The 25,584-nt window shown below is 51.9% G+C and overlaps 14 non-coding genes across 14 annotated transcripts; 7 read left to right on the top strand and 7 right to left on the bottom strand.

The window, feature by feature from the left end:
* The first annotated feature begins 2,758 nt into the window (after positions 1 to 2,758).
* LOC138235581 (U1 spliceosomal RNA) lies at positions 2,759 to 2,928 on the top strand. The gene has a single exon (XR_011188259.1). It is a non-coding gene; the product is annotated as a U1 spliceosomal RNA (small nuclear RNA).
* A 637-nt stretch (positions 2,929 to 3,565) lies between these two features.
* Positions 3,566 to 3,684, bottom strand: LOC138235571 (5S ribosomal RNA). Its single transcript, XR_011188249.1, has one exon. It is a non-coding gene; the product is annotated as a 5S ribosomal RNA (ribosomal RNA).
* A 1,807-nt stretch (positions 3,685 to 5,491) lies between these two features.
* On the top strand, positions 5,492 to 5,655 carry LOC138235579 (U1 spliceosomal RNA). The gene has a single exon (XR_011188257.1). It is a non-coding gene; the product is annotated as a U1 spliceosomal RNA (small nuclear RNA).
* A 636-nt stretch (positions 5,656 to 6,291) lies between these two features.
* LOC138235551 (5S ribosomal RNA) lies at positions 6,292 to 6,410 on the bottom strand. Its single transcript, XR_011188229.1, has one exon. It is a non-coding gene; the product is annotated as a 5S ribosomal RNA (ribosomal RNA).
* A 1,807-nt stretch (positions 6,411 to 8,217) lies between these two features.
* On the top strand, positions 8,218 to 8,381 carry LOC138235577 (U1 spliceosomal RNA). Its single transcript, XR_011188255.1, has one exon. It is a non-coding gene; the product is annotated as a U1 spliceosomal RNA (small nuclear RNA).
* Positions 8,382 to 9,017: 636 nt separating this feature from the next.
* On the bottom strand, positions 9,018 to 9,136 carry LOC138235564 (5S ribosomal RNA). The gene has a single exon (XR_011188242.1). It is a non-coding gene; the product is annotated as a 5S ribosomal RNA (ribosomal RNA).
* Positions 9,137 to 10,943: 1,807 nt separating this feature from the next.
* Positions 10,944 to 11,107, top strand: LOC138235578 (U1 spliceosomal RNA). The gene has a single exon (XR_011188256.1). It is a non-coding gene; the product is annotated as a U1 spliceosomal RNA (small nuclear RNA).
* A 636-nt stretch (positions 11,108 to 11,743) lies between these two features.
* On the bottom strand, positions 11,744 to 11,862 carry LOC138235605 (5S ribosomal RNA). Its single transcript, XR_011188282.1, has one exon. It is a non-coding gene; the product is annotated as a 5S ribosomal RNA (ribosomal RNA).
* A 1,807-nt stretch (positions 11,863 to 13,669) lies between these two features.
* On the top strand, positions 13,670 to 13,833 carry LOC138235574 (U1 spliceosomal RNA). Its single transcript, XR_011188252.1, has one exon. It is a non-coding gene; the product is annotated as a U1 spliceosomal RNA (small nuclear RNA).
* A 636-nt stretch (positions 13,834 to 14,469) lies between these two features.
* Positions 14,470 to 14,588, bottom strand: LOC138235568 (5S ribosomal RNA). Its single transcript, XR_011188246.1, has one exon. It is a non-coding gene; the product is annotated as a 5S ribosomal RNA (ribosomal RNA).
* Positions 14,589 to 16,363: 1,775 nt separating this feature from the next.
* Positions 16,364 to 16,527, top strand: LOC138235575 (U1 spliceosomal RNA). Its single transcript, XR_011188253.1, has one exon. It is a non-coding gene; the product is annotated as a U1 spliceosomal RNA (small nuclear RNA).
* Positions 16,528 to 17,163: 636 nt separating this feature from the next.
* On the bottom strand, positions 17,164 to 17,282 carry LOC138235594 (5S ribosomal RNA). Its single transcript, XR_011188271.1, has one exon. It is a non-coding gene; the product is annotated as a 5S ribosomal RNA (ribosomal RNA).
* Positions 17,283 to 19,057: 1,775 nt separating this feature from the next.
* LOC138235572 (U1 spliceosomal RNA) lies at positions 19,058 to 19,221 on the top strand. Its single transcript, XR_011188250.1, has one exon. It is a non-coding gene; the product is annotated as a U1 spliceosomal RNA (small nuclear RNA).
* A 636-nt stretch (positions 19,222 to 19,857) lies between these two features.
* LOC138235562 (5S ribosomal RNA) lies at positions 19,858 to 19,976 on the bottom strand. Its single transcript, XR_011188240.1, has one exon. It is a non-coding gene; the product is annotated as a 5S ribosomal RNA (ribosomal RNA).
* Between the last annotated feature and the right edge of the window lie 5,608 nt (positions 19,977 to 25,584).

Raw genomic sequence — 25,584 nt, 5'->3', positions numbered from 1 at the left:
GTACGGGTCAGTAGGAGAGTGGTGGGAGGAGGTGAAGATGAGGACAAAGACCTTTTTCATGGCTGAGGGAAGGAAGGCTGCTGCCAGACGGAGAGGAGTGCTAGCCAGGAAACAGAGGCAGCTGCAGCGTCTCTACACGATGCTGCACAGTGGCTTCGATGTGCTCGAGGATATCACCCTTTTAAAAAAGGACATCCGGAGCATAGCCGAAGAAAGTAGTCGAGGAGTGCTGTTAAGAGGCAGAGTGCAGTTCTTGGAAGAAAATGAGAAGTGTACTCGCTTCTTTTTCAGGAAAGTGGTAGGCTCCAAGTCTGTCATGGAAAGTGTAGTTGATGAGGAGGGACGAGAGAGAACAGAGCCGAGTGCTATCCTCTCCTGCACCAAGGCCTTCTACTCAAGACTGTACAGCTCTACAGAGGTAAAGGATGAAGAAATTCATTTTTTTACCTCAAAGCTAGAAAACGTTTTGAGTGAAGAAGATAGGGAAGTACTTGAGAGGGATTTGACAGTAGAAGAGCTGAGACAGGCTATGGAGAGCTTACAGAAGGGGAAAACTCCAGGTGCTGACGGGCTCCCTAAAGAATTTTATTGCACCTTTTGGGATCTGCTTCAGGATCCGCTACTGGTCCTATTCGAGGAAAGATATAAGACAGAATTGCTGCCTGACTCCTTAAGAGAAGGCACTATCTCTCTCTTGTTTAAGAAAGGAGCAAAAAATGACATAAAGAACTGGAGACCCCTCAGCCTGTTAGGCGTGGACACTAAGATCCTGTCCAAAGCCCTTTTCCTGCACCTACAAAATGTAGTGGCCTCACTGGTAGGGAAAGAACAGACTTGTGGGATAGCAGGACGCCTGATGAGCGACAACCTGGCCTTGTTGAGGGATGTCTGTCTGTACTCTGAGGATCGCTCCCTCCCTCTTTGCATTTTAGGTGTAGACCTAGAAAAGGCCTTTGACCGCCTAAACCGGCAGTACTTAACATCGGGACTTGAGCACATGAAGTTTGGCCCCATCATGAGAAAGTGGATTAACCTGCTGTACACAGGTAGCAACAGCAGAGTCATGGTTAATGGCAATAGATCACGCCCCTTTGAAGTCTGTTCAGGGGTGAGGCAGGTCTGCCCATTATCCCCCTTGTTATGCGTTTTGGCTATGGAGCCCTTAGCCTGTGCCTTGCGCCAGGATCAGGCCATTAATGGGATACCAGTGCCTGGAAGTGGGGGAGGAGAGGTAAAGACATCTCTATACATGGATGACGTCACCCTGCTCCTCTCTGACAATGCCTCAATTAGCAGAGCTCTGCAGTGCTGTGATCGTTTCTCTTTGGCTTCCTCCGCAAAAATTAACAAATCTAAGAGTGAGATTTTTTATCAGAACTGGAGGGAGCCAAAAGAAGGACATGAACTCAGGCTGCAAGAGAAGAGAATTAAGGTCCTGGGGGTGTATTTTGGAGAAGAGATGGGAACAGTAAATTGGCAGAACAAATTGCCAATCTTAAACAAAAAACTGATGCAATGGAAGGACCGAGACCTCACCATGACAGGGAAGGTGCTGGTCATCAAAGCCGAGCTCTTGCCTGTCTTGAATTTTCTGGCTTCTACCTTCCCAATCCCACACCGTGTTGCGGCGGTGATGAGGAGATTGATGTTTCAATTTCTATGGGGTGGGAAGCAGGAAAGACTCAGAAGGGAAATAATGTACAGGCCGCCACCCTCAGGGGGGAAGTCTGTCCCAGATATTGCTACGAAGCTGCTGTGCATTTTCCTGGCCTCTGTGCTGAGAGGCTTTGCAACAGCACCTGCAGCGCGTACCTGGACTTATTTTTCCAGGCTCTGGGTAGGTAGGGAGGTGTTCAGAGTGTGGGGTGTCAGACCCAAGCTGGACGTCCCACTCTCTGACACATGCCCTGCAATTTATGGGACAGTTAAAAGTTTTCTAAGATCTCACCCAATTGGCCATATTCCCCTCCGAGATGTCAGCGTCCAAAAACTGGAAGATTTCGTTGCACCCCAGAACAATAGGCAGACCCATGTGGGCATTTTAACATCAGCCCAAACAAGGAAGGTGTGGAAACACACATCCTCTAAGTTTCTGTGCAACATTCACAGAGATTTAGCCTGGAGTGTCGTCCACCAGTGCTTACCGGTACGAACTTTCTTGTACCGTAGGGGCCTCACCCCCAGCCCTCGCTGCGTTAGGGTGGGCTGCGGCGAGGAGGAGACTGTATCCCATCTCCTGTGGTCCTGCTTTTTTGCTAAGGCCTTCTGGGCACTGTTTGAAGATTGGTTGCTGGCTCTCTCGCCCCAATTTACCCTGACCGCTGCTTTCGTCATATACGGCATCTCTCCTGTCAAACTTCCTCCTGACGTGTTTGACAGGATCTGGGCCGTGGTGAACAGTGGGAAAGTTGCCCTGTGGAGAGTGAGGAACATGGGGCTGTTCAAAGGCATCGAGATCCCAGTCAAGGCAGCAGGTAGCCTGGCCCTGTTCATCACCCGAGAGAACTATTACCTCAGAGATCTGTGGAGAGAAGGGAGGGAGGAAGCAGAAAATCTGTGGGAAATAGAGAGCATAGGTCAATATCTCAAGAAACTGTGAAAAACATTATCAAGTTTAAGTAAAGAATGTGATTTGCACCAGAAAAAAAGAAAATTGTTGCTATGTAACTGTTACCATGTCAAAATGTAATGAGATGTGATCATATATACTGTTTTAAGTATGTATATGAATGTAAAGCTTTCTGATTTGTGATGTCCTGTATTTTTTTGTGAAAAGAAAATAAAGTTCTTAAAAATCGAAATCGGTTCACCCAGGGCGAGGCTCGGCCATTGCACTCCGGCTGTGCTGACCCCTGCGAATTCCCCAAATGTGGGAATCTCGACTGCATAATTTCTGGTAGTGGGGGACTGCGTTCGCGCTCTCCCCTGATGTGCTTGGTCCAAAATCAGATACAGGAAGGTTAGGACACCACGAGCTGCGTGGCTGCGGAAGGATCCCGGTTCGACAGGAGTGGACGCCGCTGCTGGTTCTCGCTGGCTTTTAGTTAGGGGTCCGGAGAAGCATCTCAAGCTAGTTCCACTACTCCTTCCGGACGTTCATTCCCTTTTCAAAGTCAGTCGTTTTGCTGTAGTCTGCGTTCTTTAGGCTGATTATCGAGGTTAGCCTTTATTTGGTCATGGGGGGCCTCGGTACTGTATGCTGAGTCTAAAGACAGTTTCACCCGTTTTCTGATTGCTCGGTTCTGTACCAGTGCAGACATGTCAAACAGTGAATGGCTGTACCTCTATTGTATCCGTGCTCAATGAATGAAATCGGTAACAAATGAATATATGTCTAGTTATACGAAAAACGAGTGGTTTATCGACTCATCTTCATTTGCAGATTTAGAGGCAGCTTCGATATTCGTTTTACAGACGGGTTTTTTTTTTTTGAATATGGGTCACACACATGCCACAGCAACAAAACATCTCTAGAGATGAGGCTATAGATCACCTTTCCATCCTGCAGGTTTTCCTCCCAAAGCCTACGGCACCAACGGCGACCCCTGCTGGCCGGGAGAGCAAAAGCTTACAGCACCTGGTATTCCCAGGCAGTCTCCCATCCAAGTACTAACCAGGCCCGACACTGCTTAGCTTCCGAGATCAGACGAGATCGGGCGTGTTCAGGGTGGTGTGGCCGTAAGCGAAAGCCCCGGCGCCTGACTCGCTACTTGAAGCTGTGTGTGGCGGGGGTTCCGTGCTCCCCGAGCGGGACTGAAGGATCGTTCGTGTGCCACTCTTTGGAAAGGAGCTGCTTTCCAAATCGCATTGCGTGCCTGGATGTTGGCGAATGCGCTCCCTTGTGTTGGCTCGTCCCGCACTGGAGGAGGACAAACAATCTGCACGGAGGAGCACCAGGCAAGTCTTCACCAGACAAAAACCTCCAGTGCACAGCACTCTGGAAACATTTCGGGGCTTTCGCGTGTTTATTTCAGCACGTAAAGCGCACCGGTCCAACACGTCGGCCGGGCGCGCGGCGCCTCCGCCCTCTTGTGGCCTTGCGGCGTCAGAGCAAGAGGCTCCTTCTCGCTGCCCTTCCGCTGTGTTGCAGGGCCCCGAGAGGGAACCCGGAGCGCGCACTTTGTGGGGGGCGGGGGACCGCGTTCGCGCTCTGCCCCCGGTCTCTTGCGCGAGTACTAAATCTCACGGACAGGGGGGCCTCGTCATTGATTGTTACAGGTGAGACGGGGATTAGGAGGAGACCCCGACTGATGGGTAAAGGGGAGCACTAACACCAGAGGGACACCCACGGCGTCTCTTTTTGAGAGACGCCCTGGGGTTTCCTAATGGCCAAGGAGGGTCGGGACCTCGGTTTGACGCCTCCCCCGAAGGACGGCGCCTGTTTGTGCAGCAGAGTGTCGCCATCAGGAGGCTGGGGCGTAAGAGAGCCACACAGCCCGCAGGGTGAGCGCTCCCTACTGGTCCCAGTCACACCTCTTGCAGGAGCAGCAGCAACCGGAGCTTTTCCGGGGTGGAATCTCCCATCCGGGTGCCGGCCAGGCTCACACCTGCTGGGCTGCCCCGGGGGTGAGCCCAGTCGAGAGTCGCAGGGCCAGATCTAGTCACCGGGGAGAAACGATACAAGTGAAGGATTGCTCGGCTCTCGGCACTTGAAAAGACCGACAAATGTCTCGTTCCCGCCGGAGCTGAATGTACCCGCATGTGTGGTGTCGTCTTCTTCCCCCGCCCCGCTGTGTTTGCTGTATTGTCTCTGAAGCCGGCCCCCCCGAGACGAGACGGGCTGTTCCTGTGCCCCAATTAACACTTTACAGGTGCCATTCCCCGGCATTGTGGCCATTGTCGGTGCTCACACGCGATAAGATAAGGCGGAGGAGAGCGGGGCATGCCCAGCGGCAGACATTCAAGGAGGGGGCAGTGCGAGGTGAGGTGAGGTGCGACACGCCGGAGCCCCGACGCAGCTAATGCGGAGCACTTGTTGGACTGGCATCGAAAGGACGTGTGCGCACGGAGCGAGCCTTCCCTGCGGCGGAGCGCGGGAACTTTCTCCCCCCCTCCCGCTGCAGGAGTTGTGTGCACTGCAGCGGTGCCGAGAGAAAAGCACAGAAGGCAGCAGGTTCTGGAGAGCAGGTAAGAGACGGAGCCTTGTGGGCAGGCGAGCAGGCCCGTTTTTTGGAAATTGCTGAAAAGGTTTGTTCGGTGTGTGGCAGGCGCACGTCGCGAGCTTGCGTGGCGATCTGCCGGTCTGGAGTTATGCAAATGAGGCCGAATTGCATCCCGGGACATGCTGCGAATGCGCAACGGCGACTGCAGATGTGTAGGAAACGGCGCGCTCGTTTTCTCGTTTTGCCCACACTTTTGAGTGTTAGTGTGGCGTGTGAGTGTGTGAAAGAGTGGGCCCAGCAGGAGGCGGTGGCGTGCGGGGCGAGGAGGTGGCCTAGGCTGCGCGATTTGTGCTGTGGGTGCGGGCCGCTTGCAGGGGCCTGTTTAACTCATACTTACCTGGCAGGGGAGATACCTTGATCAAGAAGGAGGTTCACCCAGGGCGAGGCTCGGCCATTGCACTCCGGCTGTGTTGACCCCTGCGAATTCCCCAAATGTGGGAATCTCAACTGCATAATTTCTAGAAGTGGGGGACTGCGTTCGCGCTCTCCCCTGATGTGCTTGGTCCAAAATCAGATACGGGAGGGTTAGGACACCACGAGCTGCGTGGCTGCGGAAGGATCCCGGTTCGACAGGAGTGGACGCCGCTGCTGGTTCTCGCTGGCTTTTAGTTAGGGGTCCGGAGAAGCATCTCAAGCTAGTTCCACTACTCCTTCCGGATGTTCATTCCCTTTTCAAAGTCAGTCGTTTTGCTGTAGTCTGCGTTCTTTAGGCTGATTATCGAGGTTAGCCTTTATTTGGTCATGGGGGGCCTCGGTACTGTATGCTGAGTCTAAAGACAGTTTCACCCGTTTTCTGATTGCTCGGTTCTGTACCAGTGCAGACATGTCAAACAGTGAATGGCTGTACCTCTATTGTATCCGTGCTCAATGAATGAAATCGGTAACAAATGAATATATGTCTAGTTATACGAAAAACGAGTGGTTTATCGACTCATCTTCATTTGCAGATTTAGAGGCAGCTTCGATATTCGTTTTACAGACGGGTTTTTTTTTTTGAATATGGGTCACACACATGCCACAGCAACAAAACATCTCTAGAGATGAGGCTATAGATCACCTTTCCATCCTGCAGGTTTTCCTCCCAAAGCCTACGGCACCAACGGCGACCCCTGCTGGCCGGGAGAGCAAAAGCTTACAGCACCTGGTATTCCCAGGCAGTCTCCCATCCAAGTACTAACCAGGCCCGACGCTGCTTAGCTTCCGAGATCAGACGAGATCGGGCATGTTCAGGGTGGTGTGGCCGTAAGCGAAAGCCCCGGCGCCTGACTCGCTACTTGAAGCTGTGTGTGGCGGGGGTTCCGTGCTCCCCGAGCGGGACTGAAGGATCGTTCGTGTGCCACTCTTTGGAAAGGAGCTGCTTTCCAAATCGCATTGCGTGCCTGGATGTTGGCGAATGCGCTCCCTTGTGTTGGCTCGTCCCGCACTGGAGGAGGACAAACAATCTGCACGGAGGAGCACCAGGCAAGTCTTCACCAGACAAAAACCTCCAGTGCACAGCACTCTGGAAACATTTCCGGGCTTTCGCATGTTTATTTCAGCACGTAAAGCGCACCGGTCCAACACGTCGGCCGGGCGCGCGGCGCCTCCGCCCTCTTGTGGCCTTGCGGCGTCAGAGCAAGAGGCTCCTTCTCGCTGCCCTTCCGCTGTGTTGCAGGGCCCCGAGAGGGAACCCGGAGCGCGCACTTTGTGGGGGGCGGGGGACCGCGTTCGCGCTCTGCCCCCGGTCTCTTGCGCGAGTACTAAATCTCACGGACAGGGGGGCCTCGTCATTGATTGTTACAGGTGAGACGGGGATTAGGAGGAGACCCCGACTGATGGGTAAAGGGGAGCACTAACACCAGAGGGACACCCACGGCGTCTCTTTTTGAGAGACGCCCTGGGGTTTCCTAATGGCCAAGGAGGGTCGGGACCTCGGTTTGACGCCTCCCCCGAAGGTCGGCGCCTGTTTGTGCAGCAGAGTGTCGCCATCAGGAGGCTGGGGCGTAAGAGAGCCACACAGCCCGCAGGGTGAGCGCTCCCTACTGGTCCCAGTCACACCTCTTGCAGGAGCAGCAGCAACCGGAGCTTTTCCGGGGTGGAATCTCCCATCCGGGTGCCGGCCAGGCTCACACCTGCTGGGCTGCCCCGGGGGTGAGCCCAGTCGAGAGTCGCAGGGCCAGATCTAGTCACCGGGGAGAAACGATACAAGTGAAGGATTGCTCGGCTCTCGGCACTTGAAAAGACCGACAAATGTCTCGTTCCCGCCGGAGCTGAATGTACCCGCATGTGTGGTGTCGTCTTCTTCCCCCGCCCCGCTGTGTTTGCTGTATTGTCTCTGAAGCCGGCCCCCCCGAGACGAGACGGGCTGTTCCTGTGCCCCAATTAACACTTTACAGGTGCCATTCCCCGGCATTGTGGCCATTGTCGGTGCTCACACGCGATAAGATAAGGCGGAGGAGAGCGGGGCATGCCCAGCGGCAGACATTCAAGGAGGGGGCAGTGCGAGGTGAGGTGAGGTGCGACACGCCGGAGCCCCGACGCAGCTAATGCGGAGCACTTGTTGGACTGGCATCGAAAGGACGTGTGCGCACGGAGCGAGCCTTCCCTGCGGCGGAGCGCGGGAACTTTCTCCCCCCCTCCCGCTGCAGGAGTTGTGTGCACTGCAGCGGTGCCGAGAGAAAAGCACAGAAGGCAGCAGGCTCTGGAGAGCAGGTAAGAGACGGAGCCTTGTGGGCAGGCGAGCAGGCCCGTTTTTTGGAAATTGCTGAAAAGGTTTGTTCGGTGTGTGGCAGGCGCACGTCGCGAGCTTGCGTGGCGATCTGCCGGTCTGGAGTTATGCAAATGAGGCCGAATTGCATCCCGGGACATGCTGCGAATGCGCAACGGCGACTGCAGATGTGTAGGAAACGGCGCGCTCGTTTTCTCGTTTTGCCCACACTTTTGAGTGTTAGTGTGGCGTGTGAGTGTGTGAAAGAGTGGGCCCAGCAGGAGGCGGTGGCGTGCGGGGCGAGGAGGTGGCCTAGGCTGCGTGATTTGTGCTGTGGGTGCGGGCCGCTTGCAGGGGCCTGTTTAACTCATACTTACCTGGCAGGGGAGATACCTTGATCAAGAAGGAGGTTCACCCAGGGCGAGGCTCGGCCATTGCACTCCGGCTGTGTTGACCCCTGCGAATTCCCCAAATGTGGGAATCTCGACTGCATAATTTCTAAAAGTGGGGGACTGCGTTCGCGCTCTCCCCTGATGTGCTTGGTCCAAAATCAGATACGGGAGGGTTAGGACACCACGAGCTGCGTGGCTGCGGAAGGATCCCGGTTCGACAGGAGTGGACGCCGCTGCTGGTTCTCGCTGGCTTTTAGTTAGGGGTCCGGAGAAGCATCTCAAGCTAGTTCCACTACTCCTTCCGGATGTTCATTCCCTTTTCAAAGTCAGTCGTTTTGCTGTAGTCTGCGTTCTTTAGGCTGATTATCGAGGTTAGCCTTTATTTGGTCATGGGGGGCCTCGGTACTGTATGCTGAGTCTAAAGACAGTTTCACCCGTTTTCTGATTGCTCGGTTCTGTACCAGTGCAGACATGTCAAACAGTGAATGGCTGTACCTCTATTGTATCCGTGCTCAATGAATGAAATCGGTAACAAATGAATATATGTCTAGTTATACGAAAAACGAGTGGTTTATCGACTCATCTTCATTTGCAGATTTAGAGGCAGCTTCGATATTCGTTTTACAGACGGGTTTTTTTTTTTGAATATGGGTCACACACATGCCACAGCAACAAAACATCTCTAGAGATGAGGCTATAGATCACCTTTCCATCCTGCAGGTTTTCCTCCCAAAGCCTACGGCACCAACGGCGACCCCTGCTGGCCGGGAGAGCAAAAGCTTACAGCACCTGGTATTCCCAGGCAGTCTCCCATCCAAGTACTAACCAGGCCTGACGCTGCTTAGCTTCCGAGATCAGACGAGATCGGGCGTGTTCAGGGTGGTGTGGCCGTAAGCGAAAGCCCCGGCGCCTGACTCGCTACTTGAAGCTGTGTGTGGCGGGGGTTCCGTGCTCCCCGAGCGGGACTGAAGGATCGTTCGTGTGCCACTCTTTGGAAAGGAGCTGCTTTCCAAATCGCATTGCGTGCCTGGATGTTGGCGAATGCGCTCCCTTGTGTTGGCTCGTCCCGCACTGGAGGAGGACAAACAATCTGCACGGAGGAGCACCAGGCAAGTCTTCACCAGACAAAAACCTCCAGTGCACAGCACTCTGGAAACATTTCGGGGCTTTCGCGTGTTTATTTCAGCACGTAAAGCGCACCGGTCCAACACGTCGGCCGGGCGCGCGGCGCCTCCGCCCTCTTGTGGCCTTGCGGCGTCAGAGCAAGAGGCTCCTTCTCGCTGCCCTTCCGCTGTGTTGCAGGGCCCCGAGAGGGAACCCGGAGCGCGCACTTTGTGGGGGGCGGGGGACCGCGTTCGCGCTCTGTCCCCGGTCTCTTGCGCGAGTACTAAATCTCACGGACAGGGGGGCCTCGTCATTGATTGTTACAGGTGAGACGGGGATTAGGAGGAGACCCCGACTGATGGGTAAAGGGGAGCACTAACACCAGAGGGACACCCACGGCGTCTCTTTTTGAGAGACGCCCTGGGGTTTCCTAATGGCCAAGGAGGGTCGGGACCTCGGTTTGACGCCTCCCCCGAAGGTCGGCGCCTGTTTGTGCAGCAGAGTGTCGCCATCAGGAGGCTGGGGCGTAAGAGAGCCACACAGCCCGCAGGGTGAGCGCTCCCTACTGGTCCCAGTCACACCTCTTGCAGGAGCAGCAGCAACCGGAGCTTTTCCGGGGTGGAATCTCCCATCCGGGTGCCGGCCAGGCTCACACCTGCTGGGCTGCCCCGGGGGTGAGCCCAGTCGAGAGTCGCAGGGCCAGATCTAGTCACCGGGGAGAAACGATACAAGTGAAGGATTGCTCGGCTCTCGGCACTTGAAAAGACCGACAAATATCTCGTTCCCGCCGGAGCTGAATGTACCCGCATGTGTGGTGTCGTCTTCTTCCCCCGCCCCGCTGTGTTTGCTGTATTGTCTCTGAAGCCGGCCCCCCCGAGACGAGACGGGCTGTTCCTGTGCCCCAATTAACACTTTACAGGTGCCATTCCCCGGCATTGTGGCCATTGTCGGTGCTCACACGCGATAAGATAAGGCGGAGGAGAGCGGGGCATGCCCAGCGGCAGACATTCAAGGAGGGGGCAGTGCGAGGTGAGGTGAGGTGCGACACGCCGGAGCCCCGACGCAGCTAATGCGGAGCACTTGTTGGACTGGCATCGAAAGGACGTGTGCGCACGGAGCGAGCCTTCCCTGCGGCGGAGCGCGGGAACTTTCTCCCCCCCTCCCGCTGCAGGAGTTGTGTGCACTGCAGCGGTGCCGAGAGAAAAGCACAGAAGGCAGCAGGCTCTGGAGAGCAGGTAAGAGACGGAGCCTTGTGGGCAGGCGAGCAGGCCCGTTTTTTGGAAATTGCTGAAAAGGTTTGTTCGGTGTGTGGCAGGCGCACGTCGCGAGCTTGCGTGGCGATCTGCCGGTCTGGAGTTATGCAAATGAGGCCGAATTGCATCCCGGGACATGCTGCGAATGCGCAACGGCGACTGCAGATGTGTAGGAAACGGCGCGCTCGTTTTCTCGTTTTGCCCACACTTTTGAGTGTTAGTGTGGCGTGTGAGTGTGTGAAAGAGTGGGCCCAGCAGGAGGCGGTGGCGTGCGGGGCGAGGAGGTGGCCTAGGCTGCGTGATTTGTGCTGTGGGTGCGGGCCGCTTGCAGGGGCCTGTTTAACTCATACTTACCTGGCAGGGGAGATACCTTGATCAAGAAGGAGGTTCACCCAGGGCGAGGCTCGGCCATTGCACTCCGGCTGTGTTGACCCCTGCGAATTCCCCAAATGTGGGAATCTCGACTGCATAATTTCTGGTAGTGGGGGACTGCGTTCGCTCTCTCCCCTGATGTGCTTGGTCCAAAATCAGATACGGGAGGGTTAGGACACCACGAGCTGCGTGGCTGCGGAAGGATCCCGATTCGACAGGAGTGGACGCCGCTGCTGGTTCTCGCTGGCTTTTAGTTAGGGGTCCGGAGAAGCATCTCAAGCTAGTTCCACTACTCCTTCCGGACGTTCATTCCCTTTTCAAAGTCAGTCGTTTTGCTGTAGTCTGCGTTCTTTAGGCTGATTATCGAGGTTAGCCTTTATTTGGTCATGGGGGGCCTCGGTACTGTATGCTGAGTCTAAAGACAGTTTCACCCGTTTTCTGATTGCTCGGTTCTGTACCAGTGCAGACATGTCAAACAGTGAATGGCTGTACCTCTACTGTATCCATGCTCAATGAATGAAATCGGTAACAAATGAATATATGTCTAGTTATACGAAAAACGAGTGGTTTATCGACTCATCTTCATTTGCAGATTTAGAGGCAGCTTCGATATTCGTTTTACAGACGGGTTTTTTTTTTTGAATATGGGTCACACACATGCCACAGCAACAAAACATCTCTAGAGATGAGGCTATAGATCACCTTTCCATCCTGCAGGTTTTCCTCCCAAAGCCTACGGCACCAACGGCGACCCCTGCTGGCCGGGAGAGCAAAAGCTTACAGCACCTGGTATTCCCAGGCAGTCTCCCATCCAAGTACTAACCAGGCCCGACGCTGCTTAGCTTCCGAGATCAGACGAGATCGGGCGTGTTCAGGGTGGTGTGGCCGTAAGCGAAAGCCCCGGCGCCTGACTCGCTACTTGAAGCTGTGTGTGGCGGGGGTTCCGTGCCCCCCGAGCGGGACTGAAGGATCGTTCGTGTGCAACTCTTTGGAAAGGAGCTGCTTTCCAAATCGCATTGCGTGCCTGGATGTTGGCGAATGCGCTCCCTTGTGTTGGCTCGTCCCGCACTAGAGGAGGACAAACAATCTGCACGGAGGAGCACCAGGCAAGTCTTCACCAGACAAGAACCTCCAGTGCACAGCACTCTGGAAACATTTCGGGGCTTTCGCGTGTTTATTTCAGCACGTAAAGCGCACCGGTCCAACACGTCGGCCGGGCGCGCGGCGCCTCCGCCCTCTTGTGGCCTTGCGGCGTCAGAGCAAGAGGCTCCTTCTCGCTGCCCTTCCGCTGTGTTGCAGGGCCCCGAGAGGGAACCCGGAGCGCGCACTTTGTGGGGGGCGGGGGACCGCGTTCGCGCTCTGCCCCCGGTCTCTTGCGCGAGTACTAAATCTCACGGACAGGGGGGCCTCGTCATTGATTGTTACAGGTGAGACGGGGATTAGGAGGAGACCCCGACTGATGTGTAAAGGGGAGCACTAACACCAGAGGGACACCCCCGGCGTCTCTTTTTGAGAGACGCCCTGGGGTTTCCTAATGGCCAAGGAGGGTCGGGACCTCGGTTTGACGCCTCCCCCGAAGGACGGCGCCTGTTTGTGCAGCAGAGTGTCGCCATCAGGAGGCTGGGGCGTAAGAGAGCCACACAGCCCGCAGGGTGAGCGCTCCCTACTGGTCCCAGTCACACCTCTTGCAGGAGCAGCAGCAACCGGAGCTTTTCCGGGGTGGAATCTCCCATCCGGGTGCCGGCCAGGCTCACACCTGCTGGGCTGCCCCGGGGGTGAGCCCAGTCGAGAGTCGCAGGGCCAGATCTAGTCACCGGGGAGAAACGATACAAGTGAAGGATTGCTCGGCTCTCGGCACTTGAAAAGACCGACAAATGTCTCGTTCCCGCCGGAGCTGAATGTACCCGCATGTGTGGTGTCGTCTTCTTCCCCCGCCCCGCTGTGTTTGCTGTATTGTCTCTGAAGCCGGCCCCCCCGAGACGAGACGGGCTGTTCCTGTGCCCCAATTAACACTTTACAGGTGCCATTCCCCGGCATTGTGGCCATTGTCGGTGCTCACACGCGATAAGATAAGGCGGAGGAGAGCGGGGCATGCCCAGCGGCAGACATTCAAGGAGGGGGCAGTGCGAGGTGAGGTGAGGTGCGACACGCCGGAGCCCCGACACAGCTAATGCGGAGCACTTGTTGGACTGGCATCGAAAGGACGTGTGCGCACGGAGCGAGCCTTCCCTGCGGCGGAGCGCGGGAACTTTCTCCCCCCCTCCCGCTGCAGGGGTTGTGTGCACTGCAGCGGTGCCGAGAGAAAAGCACAGAAGGCAGCAGGCTCTGGAGAGCAGGTAAGAGACGGAGCCTTGTGGGCAGGCGAGCAGGCCCGTTTTTTGGAAATTGCTGAAAAGGTTTGTTCGGTGTGTGGCAGGCGCACGTCGCGAGCTTGCGTGGCGATCTGCCGGTCTGGAGTTATGCAAATGATGCCGAATTGCATCCCGAGACATGCTGCGAATGCGCAACGGCGACTGCAGATGTGTAGGAAACGGCGCGCTCGTTTTCTCATTTTGCCCACACTTTTGAGTGTTAGTGTGGCGTGTGAGTGTGTGAAAGAGTGGGCCCAGCAGGAGGCGGTGGCGTGCGGGGCGAGGAGGTGGCCTAGGCTGCGCGATTTGTGCTGTGGGTGCGGGCTGCTTGCAGGGGCCTGTTTAACTCATACTTACCTGGCAGGGGAGATACCTTGATCAAGAAGGAGGTTCACCCAGGGCGAGGCTCGGCCATTGCACTCCGGCTGTGCTGACCCCTGCGAATTCCCCAAATGTGGGAATCTCGACTGCATAATTTCTGGTAGTGGGGTACTGCGTTCGCGCTCTCCCCTGATGTGCTTGGTCCAAAATCAGATACGGGAGGGTTAGGACACCACGAGCTGTGTGGCTACGGAAGGATCCCGGTTCGACAGGAGTGGACGCCGCTGCTGGTTCTCGCTGGCTTTTAGTTAGGGGTCCGGAGAAGCATCTCAAGCTAGTTCCACTACTCCTTCCGGACGTTCATTCCCTTTTCAAAGTCAGTCGTTTTGCTGTAGTCTGCGTTCTTTAGGCTGATTATCGAGGTTAGCCTTTATTTGGTCATGGGGGGCCTCGGTACTGTATGCTGAGTCTAAAGACAGTTTCACCCGTTTTCTGATTGCTCGGTTCTGTACCAGTGCAGACATGTCAAACAGTGAATGGCTGTACCTCTATTGTATCCGTGCTCAATGAATGAAATCGGTAACAAATGAATATATGTCTAGTTATACGAAAAATGAGTGGTTTATCGACTCATCTTCATTTGCAGATTTAGAGGCAGCTTCGATATTCGTTTTACAGATGGGTTTTTTTTTTTGAATATGGGTCACACACATGCCACAGCAACAAAACGTCTCTAGAGATGAGGCTATAGATCACCTTTCCATCCTGCAGGTTTTCCTCCCAAAGCCTACGGCACCAACGGCGACCCCTGCTGGCCGGGAGAGCAAAAGCTTACAGCACCTGGTATTCCCAGGCAGTCTCCCATCCAAGTACTAACCAGGCCCGACGCTGCTTAGCTTCCAAGATCAGACGAGATCAGGAGTGTTCAGGGTGGTGTGGCCGTAAGAGAAAGACCCGTCGACTGACTCGCTACTTGAAGCTGTGTGTGGCGGGGGTTCCGTGCCCCCCGAGCGGGACTGAAGGATCGTTCGTGTGCAACTCTTTGGAAAGGAGCTGCTTTCCAAATCGCATTGCGTGCCTGGATGTTGGCGAATGCGCTCCCTTGTGTTGGCTCGTCCCGCACTGGAGGAGGACAAACAATCTGCACGGAGGAGCACCAGGCAAGTCTTCACCAGACAAAAACCTCCAGTGCACAGCACTCTTGAAACATTTCGGGGCTTTCGCGTGTTTATTTCAGCACGTAAAGCGCACCGGTCCAACACGTCGGCCGCGTGCGCGGCGCCTCCGCCCTCTTGTGGCCTTGCGGCGTCAGAGCAAGAGGCTCCTTCTCGCTGCCCTTCCGCTGTGTTGCAGGACCCGGAGCGCGCACTTTGTGGGGGGCGGGGGACCCCGTTCGCGCTCTGCCCCCGGTCTCTTGCGCGAGTACTAAATCTCACGGACAGGGGGGCCTCGTCATTGATTGTTACACGTGAGACGGGGATTAGGAGGAGACCCCGACTGATGTGTAAAGGGGAGCACTAACACCAGAGGGACACCCCCGGCGTCTCTTTTTGAGAGACGCCCTGGGGTTTCCTAATGGCCAAGGAGGGTCGGGACCTCGGTTTGACCTCTGTTTGTGCAGCAGAGTGTCGCCATCAGGAGGCTGGGGCGTAAGAGAGCCACACAGCCCGCAGGGTGAGTGCTCCCTACTGGTCCCAGTCACACCTCTTGCAGGAGCAGCAGCAACCGGAGCTTTTCCGGGGTGGAATCTCCTATCCGGGTGCCGGACATGCTCACACCTGCTGGGCTGCCCCGGGGGTGAGCCCAGTCGAGAGTCGCAGGGCCAGATCTAGTCACCGGGGAGAAACGATACAAGTGAAGGATTGCTCAGCTCTCGGCACTTGAAAAGACCGACAAATGTCTTGTTCCCGCCGGAGCTGAATGTACCCGCATGTGTGGTGTCGTCTTCTTCCCCCGCCCCGCTGTGTTTGCTGTATTGTCTCTGAAGCCGGCCCCCCCGAGAGGAGACGGGCTGTTCCTGTGCCCCAATTAACACTTTACAGGTGCCATTCCCCGGCATTGTGGCCATTGTCGGTGCTCACACGCGATAAGATAAGGCGGAGGAGAGCGGGGCATGCCCAGCGGCAGACATTCAAGGAGGGGGCAGTGCGAGGTGAGGTGAGGTGCGACACGCCGGAGCCCCGACGCAGCTAATGCGGAGCACTTGTTGGACTGGCATCGAAAGGACGTGTGCGCACGGAGCGAGCCTTCCCTGCGGCGGAGCGCGGGAACTTTCTCCCCCCCTCCCGCTGCAGGAGTTGTGTGCACTGCAGCGGTGCCGAGAGAAAAGCACAGAAGGCAGCAGGCTCTGGAGAGCAGGTAAGAGACGGAGCCTTGTGGGCAGGCGAGCAGGCCCGTTTTTTGGAAATTGCTGAAAAGGTTTGTTCGGTGTGTGGCAGGCGCACGTCGCGAGCTTGCGTGGCGATCTGCCGGTCTGGAGTTATGCAAATGAGGCCGAATTGCATCCCGGGACATGCTGCGAATGCGCAACGGCGACTGCAGATGTGTAGGAAACGGCGCGCTCGTTTTCTCGTTTTGCCCACACTTTTGAGTGTTAGTGTGGCGTGTGAGTGTGTGAAAGAGTGGGCCCAGCAGGAGGCGGTGGCGTGCGGGGCGAGGAGGTGGCCTAGGCTGCGCGATTTGTGCTGTGGGTGCGGGCCGCTTGCAGGGGCCTGTTTAACTCATACTTACCTGGCAGGGGAGATACCTTGATCAAGAAGGAAGTTCACCCAGGGCGAGGCTCGGCCATTGCACTCCGGCTGTGCTGACCCCTGCGAATTCCCCAAATGTGGGAATCTCGACTGCATAATTTCTGGTAGTGGGGGACTGCGTTCGCGCTCTCCCCTGATGTGCTTGGTCCAAAATCAGATACGGGAGGGTTAGGACACCACGAGCTGCGTGGCTGCGGAAGGATCCCGGTTCGACAGGAGTGGACGCCGCTGCTGGTTCTCGCTGGCTTTTAGTTAGGGGTCCGGAGAAGCATCTCAAGCTAGTTCCACTACTCCTTCCGGACGTTCATTCCCTTTTCAAAGTCAGTCGTTTTGCTGTAGTCTGCGTTCTTTAGGCTGATTATCGAGGTTAGCCTTTATTTGGTCATGGGGGGCCTCGGTACTGTATGCTGAGTCTAAAGACAGTTTCACCCGTTTTCTGATTGCTCGGTTCTGTACCAGTGCAGACATGTCAAACAGTGAATGGCTGTACCTCTATTGTATCCGTGCTCAATGAATGAAATCGGTAACAAATGAATATATGTCTAGTTATACGAAAAACGAGTGGTTTATCGACTCATCTTCATTTGCAGATTTAGAGGCAGCTTCGATATTCGTTTTACAGACGGGTTTTTTTTTTTGAATATGGGTCACACACATGCCACAGCAACAAAACATCTCTAGAGATGAGGCTATAGATCACCTTTCCATCCTGCAGGTTTTCCTCCCAAAGCCTACGGCACCAACGGCGACCCCTGCTGGCCGGGAGAGCAAAAGCTTACAGCACCTGGTATTCCCAGGCAGTCTCCCATCCAAGTACTAACCAGGCCCGACGCTGCTTAGCTTCCGAGATCAGACGAGATCGGGCGTGTTCAGGGTGGTGTGGCCGTAAGCGAAAGCCCTGGCGCCTGACTCGCTACTTGAAGCTGTGTGTGGCGGGGGTTCCGTGCCCCCCGAGCGGGACTGAAGGATCGTTCGTGTGCAACTCTTTGGAAAGGAGCTGCTTTCCAAATCGCATTGCGTGCCTGGATGTTGGCGAATGCGCTCCCTTGTGTTGGCTCGTCCCGCACTGGAGGAGGACAAACAATCTGCACGGAGGAGCACCAGGCAAGTCTTCACCAGACAAAAACCTCCAGTGCACAGCACTCTGGAAACATTTCGGGGCTTTCGCGTGTTTATTTCAGCACGTAAAGCGCACCGGTCCAACACGTCGGCCGGGCGCGCGGCGCCTCCGCCTTCTTTTGGCCTTGCGGCGTCAGAGCAAGAGGCTCCTTCTCGCTGCCCTTCCGCTGTGTTGCAAGACCCGGAGCGCGCACTTTGTGGGGGGCGGGGGACCGCGTTCGCACTCTGCCCCCGGTCTCTTGCGCGAGTACTAAATCTCACGGACAGGGGGGCCTCGTCATTGATTGTTACAGGTGAGACGGGGATTAGGAGGAGACCCTGACTGATGGGTAAAGGGGAGCACTAACACCAGAGGGACACCCCCGGCGTCTCTTTTTGAGAGACGCCCTGGGGTTTCCTAATGGCCAAGGAGGGTCGGGACCTCGGTTTGACCTCTGTTTGTGCAGCAGAGTGTCGCCATCAGGAGGCTGGGGCGTAAGAGAGCCACACAGCCCGCAGGGTGAGCGCTCCCTACTGGTCCCAGTCACACCTCTTGCAGGAGCAGCAGCAACCGGAGCTTTTCCGGGGTGGAGTCTCCCATCCGGGTGCCGGCCAGGCTCACACCTGCTGGGCTGCCCCGGGGGTGAGCCCAGTCGAGAGTCGCAGGGCCAGATCTAGTCACCGGGGAGAAATGATACAAGTGAAGGATTGCTCGGCTCTCGGCACTTGAAAAGACCGACAAATGTCTCGTTCCCGCCGGAGCTGAATGTACCCGCATGTGTGGTGTCGTCTTCTTCCCCCGCCCCGCTGTGTTTGCTGTATTGTCTCTGAAGCCGGCCCCCCCGAGACGAGACGGGCTGTTCCTGTGCCCCAATTAACACTTTACAGGTGCCATTCCCCGGCATTGTGGCCATTGTCGGTGCTCACACGCGATAAGATAAGGCGGAGGAGAGCGGGGCATGCCCAGCGGCAGACATTCAAGGAGGGGGCAGGGCGAGGTGAGGTGAGGTGCGACACGCCGGAGCCCCGACGCAGCTAATGCGGAGCACTTGTTGGACTGGCATCGAAAGGACGTGTGCGCACGGAGCGAGCCTTCCCTGCGGCGGAGCGCGGGAACTTTCTCCCCCCCTCCCGCTGCAGGAGTTGTGTGCGCTGCAGCGGTGCCGAGAGAAAAGCACAGAAGGCAGCAGGCTCTGGAGAGCAGGTAAGAGACGGAGCCTTGTGGGCAGGCGAGCAGGCCCGTTTTTTGGAAATTGCTGAAAAGGTTTGTTCGGTGTGTGGCAGGCGCACGTCGCGAGCTTGCGTGGCGATCTGCCGGTCTGGAGTTATGCAAATGAGGCCGAATTGCATCCCGGGACATGCTGCGAATGCGCAACGGCGACTGCAGATGTGTAGGAAACGGCACGCTCGTTTTCTCGTTTTGCCCACACTTTTGAGTGTCAGTGTGGCGTTTGAGTGTGTGAAAGAGTGGGCCCAGCAGGAGGCGGTGGCGTGCGGGGCGAGGAGGTGGCCTAGGCTGCGCGATTTGTGCTGTGGGTGCGGGCCGCTTGCAGGGGCCTGTTTAACTCATACTTACCTGGCAGGGGAGATACCTTGATCAAGAAGGAGGTTCACCCAGGGCGAGGCTCGGCCATTGCACTCCGGCTGTGCTGACCCCTGCGAATTTCCCAAATGTGGGAATCTCGACTGCATAATTTCTGGTAGTGGGGGACTGCGTTCGCGCTCTCCCCTGATGTGCTTGGTCCAAAATCAGATACGGGAGGGTTAGGACACCACGAGCTGCGTGGCTGCGTAAGGATCCCGGTTCGACAGGAGTGGACGCCGCTGCTGGTTCTCGCTGGCTTTTAGTTAGGGGTCCGGAGAAGCATCTCAAGCTAGTTCCACTACTCCTTCCGGACGTTCATTCCCTTTTCAAAGTCAGTCGTTTTGCTGTAGTCTGCGTTCTTTAGGCTGATTATCGAGGTTAGCCTTTATTTGGTCATGGGGGGCCTCGGTACTGTATGCTGAGTCTAAAGACAGTTTCACCCGTTTTCTGATTGCTCGGTTCTGTACCAGTGCAGACATGTCAAACAGTGAATGGCTGTACCTCTATTGTATCCGTGCTCAATGAATGAAATCGGTAACAAATGAATATATGTCTAGTTATACGAAAAACGAGTGGTTTATCGACTCATCTTCATTTGCAGATTTAGAGGCAGCTTCGATATTCGTTTTACAGACGGGTTTTTTTTTTTGAATATGGGTCACACACATGCCACAGCAACAAAACATCTCTAGAGATGAGGCTATAGATCACCTTTCCATCCTGCAGGTTTTCCTCCCAAAGCCTACGGCACCAACGGCGACCCCTGCTGGCCGGGAGAGCAAAAGCTTACAGCACCTGGTATTCCCAGGCAGTCTCCCATCCAAGTACTAACCAGGCCCGATGCTGCTTAGCTTCCGAGATCAGATGAGATCGGGCGTGTTCAGGGTGGTGTGGCCGTAAGCGAAAGCCCCGGCGCCTGACTCGCTACTTGAAGCTGTGTGTGGCGGGGGTTCCGTGCCCCCCGAGCGGGACTGAAGGATCGTTCGTGTGCAACTCTTTGGAAAGGAGCTGCTTTCCAAATCGCATTGCGTGCCTGGATGTTGGCGAATGCGCTCCCTTGTGTTGGCTCGTCCCGCACTGGAGGAGGACAAAGAATCTGCACGGAGGAGCACCAGGCAAGTCTTCAGTGCACAGCACTCTGGAAACATTTCGGGGCTGTCGCGTGTTTATTTCAGCACGTAAAGCGCACCGGTCCAACACTTCGGCCGGGCGCGCGGCGCCTCCGCCCTCTTGCTGCCCCTGCAGCTGCTTCACTTTTCCCTTTAGTTGCCATCGATTTTTTTGTAGTGCTATACAGATGCAGCCATTCAAAGTGCGCGGTAAAGACACCGCAGTACAGATACCGCAGGTAAGATGACACGCGATACCGCGGTGCGTGATTGGTTGACCGACAGGGGCACTCGTGGTCCGTTGGTCTGTCGTAGAAAGACTTACTGTACTGTAAACGTCTTTACTGTGCCCGTTGTAGATATTGAATTTTACCACTGAAGGGAAATCTTAGTAGCTGAGCATAAAAAGAATAGGAGCATACTGTAACGCGTGTGAAGGCCATAAACGATATTAATTTTGGAACGTAAACATACAGTATATGGCTGGTCTTGGTACTTTAAAGAAAAAAATACGCACCAGTATTCCATTTCTCCCTAAACATTGTAAGCTTCGAAGTCTTTAACTAACGTGATACCGGAGTCAACAAGCATACTTTTAGAATTTGATTAAAAGGGAATATAATATGGAATCGCGTATCTCAATAATTTAATAACGGTATGATTATATCCGTGTACTGCGGCAGAGCTATGTAGGGCTGTTTCGCCTGCCTGATCATGTGAGCTCCCTTGTAGCCTACTGGTCTAGGTGCGTGACCACCAGCTGGTAGGTTGGGTGTTCGAATCCAGCTGGTACTGGACTTCTCATTTTTATTTATTTATTTTTTAATCGCGTAACATAAACATATTACCGTATGCAAACTGTACTGTATACAGTATGTATATGTATATTTAATGTCTTAACTGTGCCCGTTTAATTGAATTTAAAAAACATATTTAACACGAACATTAAGCTGCTTACATCTTCCGCCTGAGAACAGTCACCCGTTGCTACCCAACGCAGAATGGTGATTGGCTGACACCATCTGACACCCCTCTGATTGGAGAAAAAAGACGTGCTGGTGTGCTATACCAGGAAGAGGATTCTTTCCATTCAAAACGTGTATTTTAAAAGTTTAAGAAGTAAAAACCTTACAGCGTACACAGATTTCTAAACTGATCAGGATCGTTATCTTTGTCTCATGCATAATAATGTTCACCGCTCTGTCCAGCAAATTAATAATAAACTTTATTTTATATAGCTTTTTAAACGAATAAGTAATTAGATTGCTCATAAACCTAATCACTTGCTTTTTCTTTTTATTTAGGCTCAGATTTCAACTATAGATCGTATTATTAATAACCATAATAACAACCAACCAACAAAAACAACCATATAAACATAATACCAACCAAAAACATAGATAACAACCACAATACAAAATCAAATAATCAAACCATTTTACACTCGCAAAGTCATCCAATTATCATAATCCCGCCCCTTATGCAAAACCAAACCTTCCTCCCATCCCAGTTTATCCTGTTTATCATAAACAAAATCCACCTCAATTTTCAACATAAAGCATTACACAAAATCAATACCTCAACACTCCATACTCAACAACGATAATTCACAAACAGCCAGAACATGTAACTACACATTCCCAAACATACCTACTTTCCATAGCCCCGCCCCTTATGCAAAACCAACATCCCTCCCCTGTTCTCTCTCTCCCCTGGCGGTTGTAATTGTTTTTATTTTCAAATAAATTTTAGCAAAGTCATGTATTTTAAAAATCTTAAGATTTTTCTATTTATGTCTTTATTTAGTGGTTTCATTAGTGACAAAGGCTAAACTTTCTTGGAAAAATGTCTTTTATGTAAACCATGTTTGCTATTAATTCATTCAGGGCTAAAATATGTTCATTGTCTTCTAATGAAAGAAGGGTTCCTTTCGCCGTAGTCGAGAGCCTAGCCTTTAACTAGTAAGTACTGTATTTACTGGGTTTTTGAGGGGGGGGGGGGTGTCTTTCGCTGGAAATCTCGCCTCCTACTTTGAAAATACCCGTGAAACCGGTTCAATTCGTCACAGCCAGCACTCCTGCAGAGAGTTGGGTTGTACTTGCAGTGTATACAGTACACGCGTTATGCTCTTCGTTAATGTCTGTGAAGTTTTATTTAATCTCTGAGCCATACTGATTCTTCTGGAAGCACACCAGTATTCCACTTTCTCCCTAAACATTTTTAGGATCAGAGTCTTACATGTGGTTATTTCGAAAACGTTTGTACGTGCTCCTTCTTACCATGTTACTGTTTACCGTTACTGACCATATTAAGTTTAAGTGCCTGTGGGCACTTTTACTGTCCGTGGGGGGTGGACCGTCTTTCATTAGAAGGTTAGTCTGTTCTACTTTGAGAATGTAGGGGGGGGGGTGGGAAGTGCCCGCGGTCATTTAATTAGTATTAAAATCTTAGTTATCTTTCTAGTTCACAGGTTTGCATGCATAATTTAATTTTGAAAGCCACTGAGACATCAGGTACTACTGTTGTATTTATGAAAAAGAAACAAAACAAAAAACATACTAACAACTGTGCCATCCTACTCCTTAGTTAATACATTTTATTATTCATAAACAGTTAACATTGTTAGCAAAATATTTTGAATTATATTTAACCCTATTTTTTCTTTAGTTTTGTATTTAACTTATTATATGATAGTCAGACTTAATGTATATTAATGTATATTTGAACAATGAAAATATATTTTTACAAGATTTTACATTAAGCACTTAAAATGAATATGGTTAATAATAGTAAACTGTAACATGCTGTAACAAGATCGGTTAAACTTCGAAGAAAATCCTTTCAGAGAAAATGTTTCAGGTGTGAAGAACAAACCTGTTCCCACACACCCTGCCCCCACTACCATTAGAATATACACAAACATTTTAGCATTTCATTCAGAAGACCCTCACACCTGAAGAGTGCTGGCTGTGACGAATTAAACCGGTTTTACAGGTTTCAATCACAGATTGGGACTCAGTAAAGTAACACACAGCGCCAGTGGATTTGATAATACTGTACCTAACCAAAATCCGCAATATGGAAACAGAACCTGTGTAATTGTTGATAGATGATGTACTCGTAACATTTTTTCAAGACGAACTACAACATTTAAAAAATGACTTGTATGTACTTGATATCTCTAATCAATCCACGGGTCCCAGCACAAAACGAAAGTAAAACGCATACCGTTTCGCGCTTCTTATTAGTTGCTCAAAAGTAATTTGACCGTATGAAATGCATAATATAAACCTAGAAACATATACGTGAGCAGTACTTAAGCACTGTAGTATCGGTGTTAAGACATACCTCTCAAATACTGTAAATCAAGTTAAAAATATCTCAAGAACGATTCTGGTCGTAATGAAACCATGTTTCGTGTATGTTTTCTTTTTCATCTTGAAATAACTCATTTCTAAATACCTTTTTCACTGTTAACATCTTGTAGCAACTTTGCGACAAAATATACACTCTGACAGTTCATCCTGCTACCAACATTAAATAAAACAAATCTTAAGATTTCTATATTTATGTCTTTATTTAGTGGTTTCATTCGAAGCTTACAATGTTTAGGGAGAAATGGAATACTGGTGCGTATTTTTTTCTTTAAAGTACCGAGACCAGCCATATACTGTATGTTTATGTTAAGATTTCCCTTCAGTGGTAAAATTAGATATGAATATTCAATACTTAAACGGGCACAGTTAAGATTGTATACAGTACAGTTTGCATACGGTAATATGTTTATGTTACGCGATTAAAAAATAAATAAATAAAACTGGAAGGTCCAGCACCACCATTATGTTTATATGGTTGTTTTTGTTGGTTGGTTGTTATTATGGTTATTAATAATACGATCTATAGTTGAAATCTGAGCCTAAATAAAAAGAAAAAGCAAGTGATTAGGTTTATGAGCAATCTAATTTCTTATTCGTTTAAAACGCTATATAAAATAAAGTTTATTATTAATTTGCTGGACAGAGCGGTGAACATTATTATGCATAAGACAAAGATAACGATCCTGATCAGTTTAGAAATCTGTGTACGCTGTAAGGTTTTTACTTCTTAAACTTTTAAAATACACGTTTTGAATGGAAAGAAATCCTCTTCCTGGTATAGCACACCAGCACGTCTTTTTTCTCCAATCAGAGGGGTGTCAGATGGTGTCAGCCAATCACCATTCTGCGTTGGGTAGCAACGGGTGACTGTTCTCAGGCGGAAGATGTAAGCAGCTTAATGTTCGTGTTAAATATGTTTTTTAAATTCAATTAAACGGGCACAGTTAAGACATTAAATATACATATACATACTGTATACAGTACAGTTTGCATACGGTAATATGTTTATGTTACGCGATTAAAAAATAAATAAATAAAAATGAAAATGAAAATGAAAAGTCCAGTACCAGCTGGATTCGAACACCCAACCTACCAGCTGGTGGTCACGCACCTAGACCAGTAGGCTACAAGGGAGCTCACATGATCAGGCAGGCGAAACAGCCCTACATAGCTCTGCCGCAGTACACGGATATAATCATACCGTTATTAAATTATTGAGATATGCGATTCCATATTATATTCCCTTTTAATCAAATTCTAAAAGTATGCTTGTTGACTCCGGTTTCACGTTAGTTAAAGACTTCGAAGCTTACAATGTTTAGGGAGAAATGGAATACCGGTGTGTATTTTTCCTTGTGATATTTTAAGCTCTAGTTGAATGATAGGTGTCGCATTTTAAATCATTTTCGTAGCTAGAAATTATGAAACGCCCTGTTAAAAGCAAGGAAGTTTTTATGCCCCGTTGAAGTAAAACAAAATGCCTGACAAAGTATGGCTTGGACAGATTCCAAGTGCTTGTACAAATGTGCTAAAGAAATTATACTTTGAGTATACAGCTTGTCCAAAGTCATCCATTATTAATACTATTAGTAATATCTTCAGTAAAGGCTTTGATGCATAAATATTTCTGATAAAGGTAGGTTGTGTACTTCTGTCCAACTGAGCAATCTTGCTTTCATAATATATACCAACATTTTAATGACTGATGATTAACATGCTGTAATACACAGTTCCAAATTAAAGGCTCAAATGCTGTACATGAGAGGTTAAGCTCCCCCTGGCGGTTTTACAAGGCGACGCCGGATAGTTAGTCACTTGACACACGTGACACACGTGATACCGCGTGATACTGCGTGATACTGTGACACGCCCACCGGGGTATGCCGCGAAATACCTCACCCATTTTGAATGGCTGCATCTGTACATATACGATTGAGGTATCTTAGAGTTCTCCTTCGAAGACCCAGCACTCTCTTTTCTTTTCCCAGTGTTACTCATATCGGACTTTTTAAACCTAAAAAAAA

The sequence above is a fragment of the Lepisosteus oculatus genome, unplaced genomic scaffold (genome assembly GCF_040954835.1).
Source record: "Lepisosteus oculatus isolate fLepOcu1 unplaced genomic scaffold, fLepOcu1.hap2 HAP2_SCAFFOLD_82, whole genome shotgun sequence".
Lineage (NCBI taxonomy): Eukaryota > Metazoa > Chordata > Actinopteri > Semionotiformes > Lepisosteidae > Lepisosteus > Lepisosteus oculatus.
This window is presented reverse-complemented; position numbering and strand designations above follow the sequence as displayed.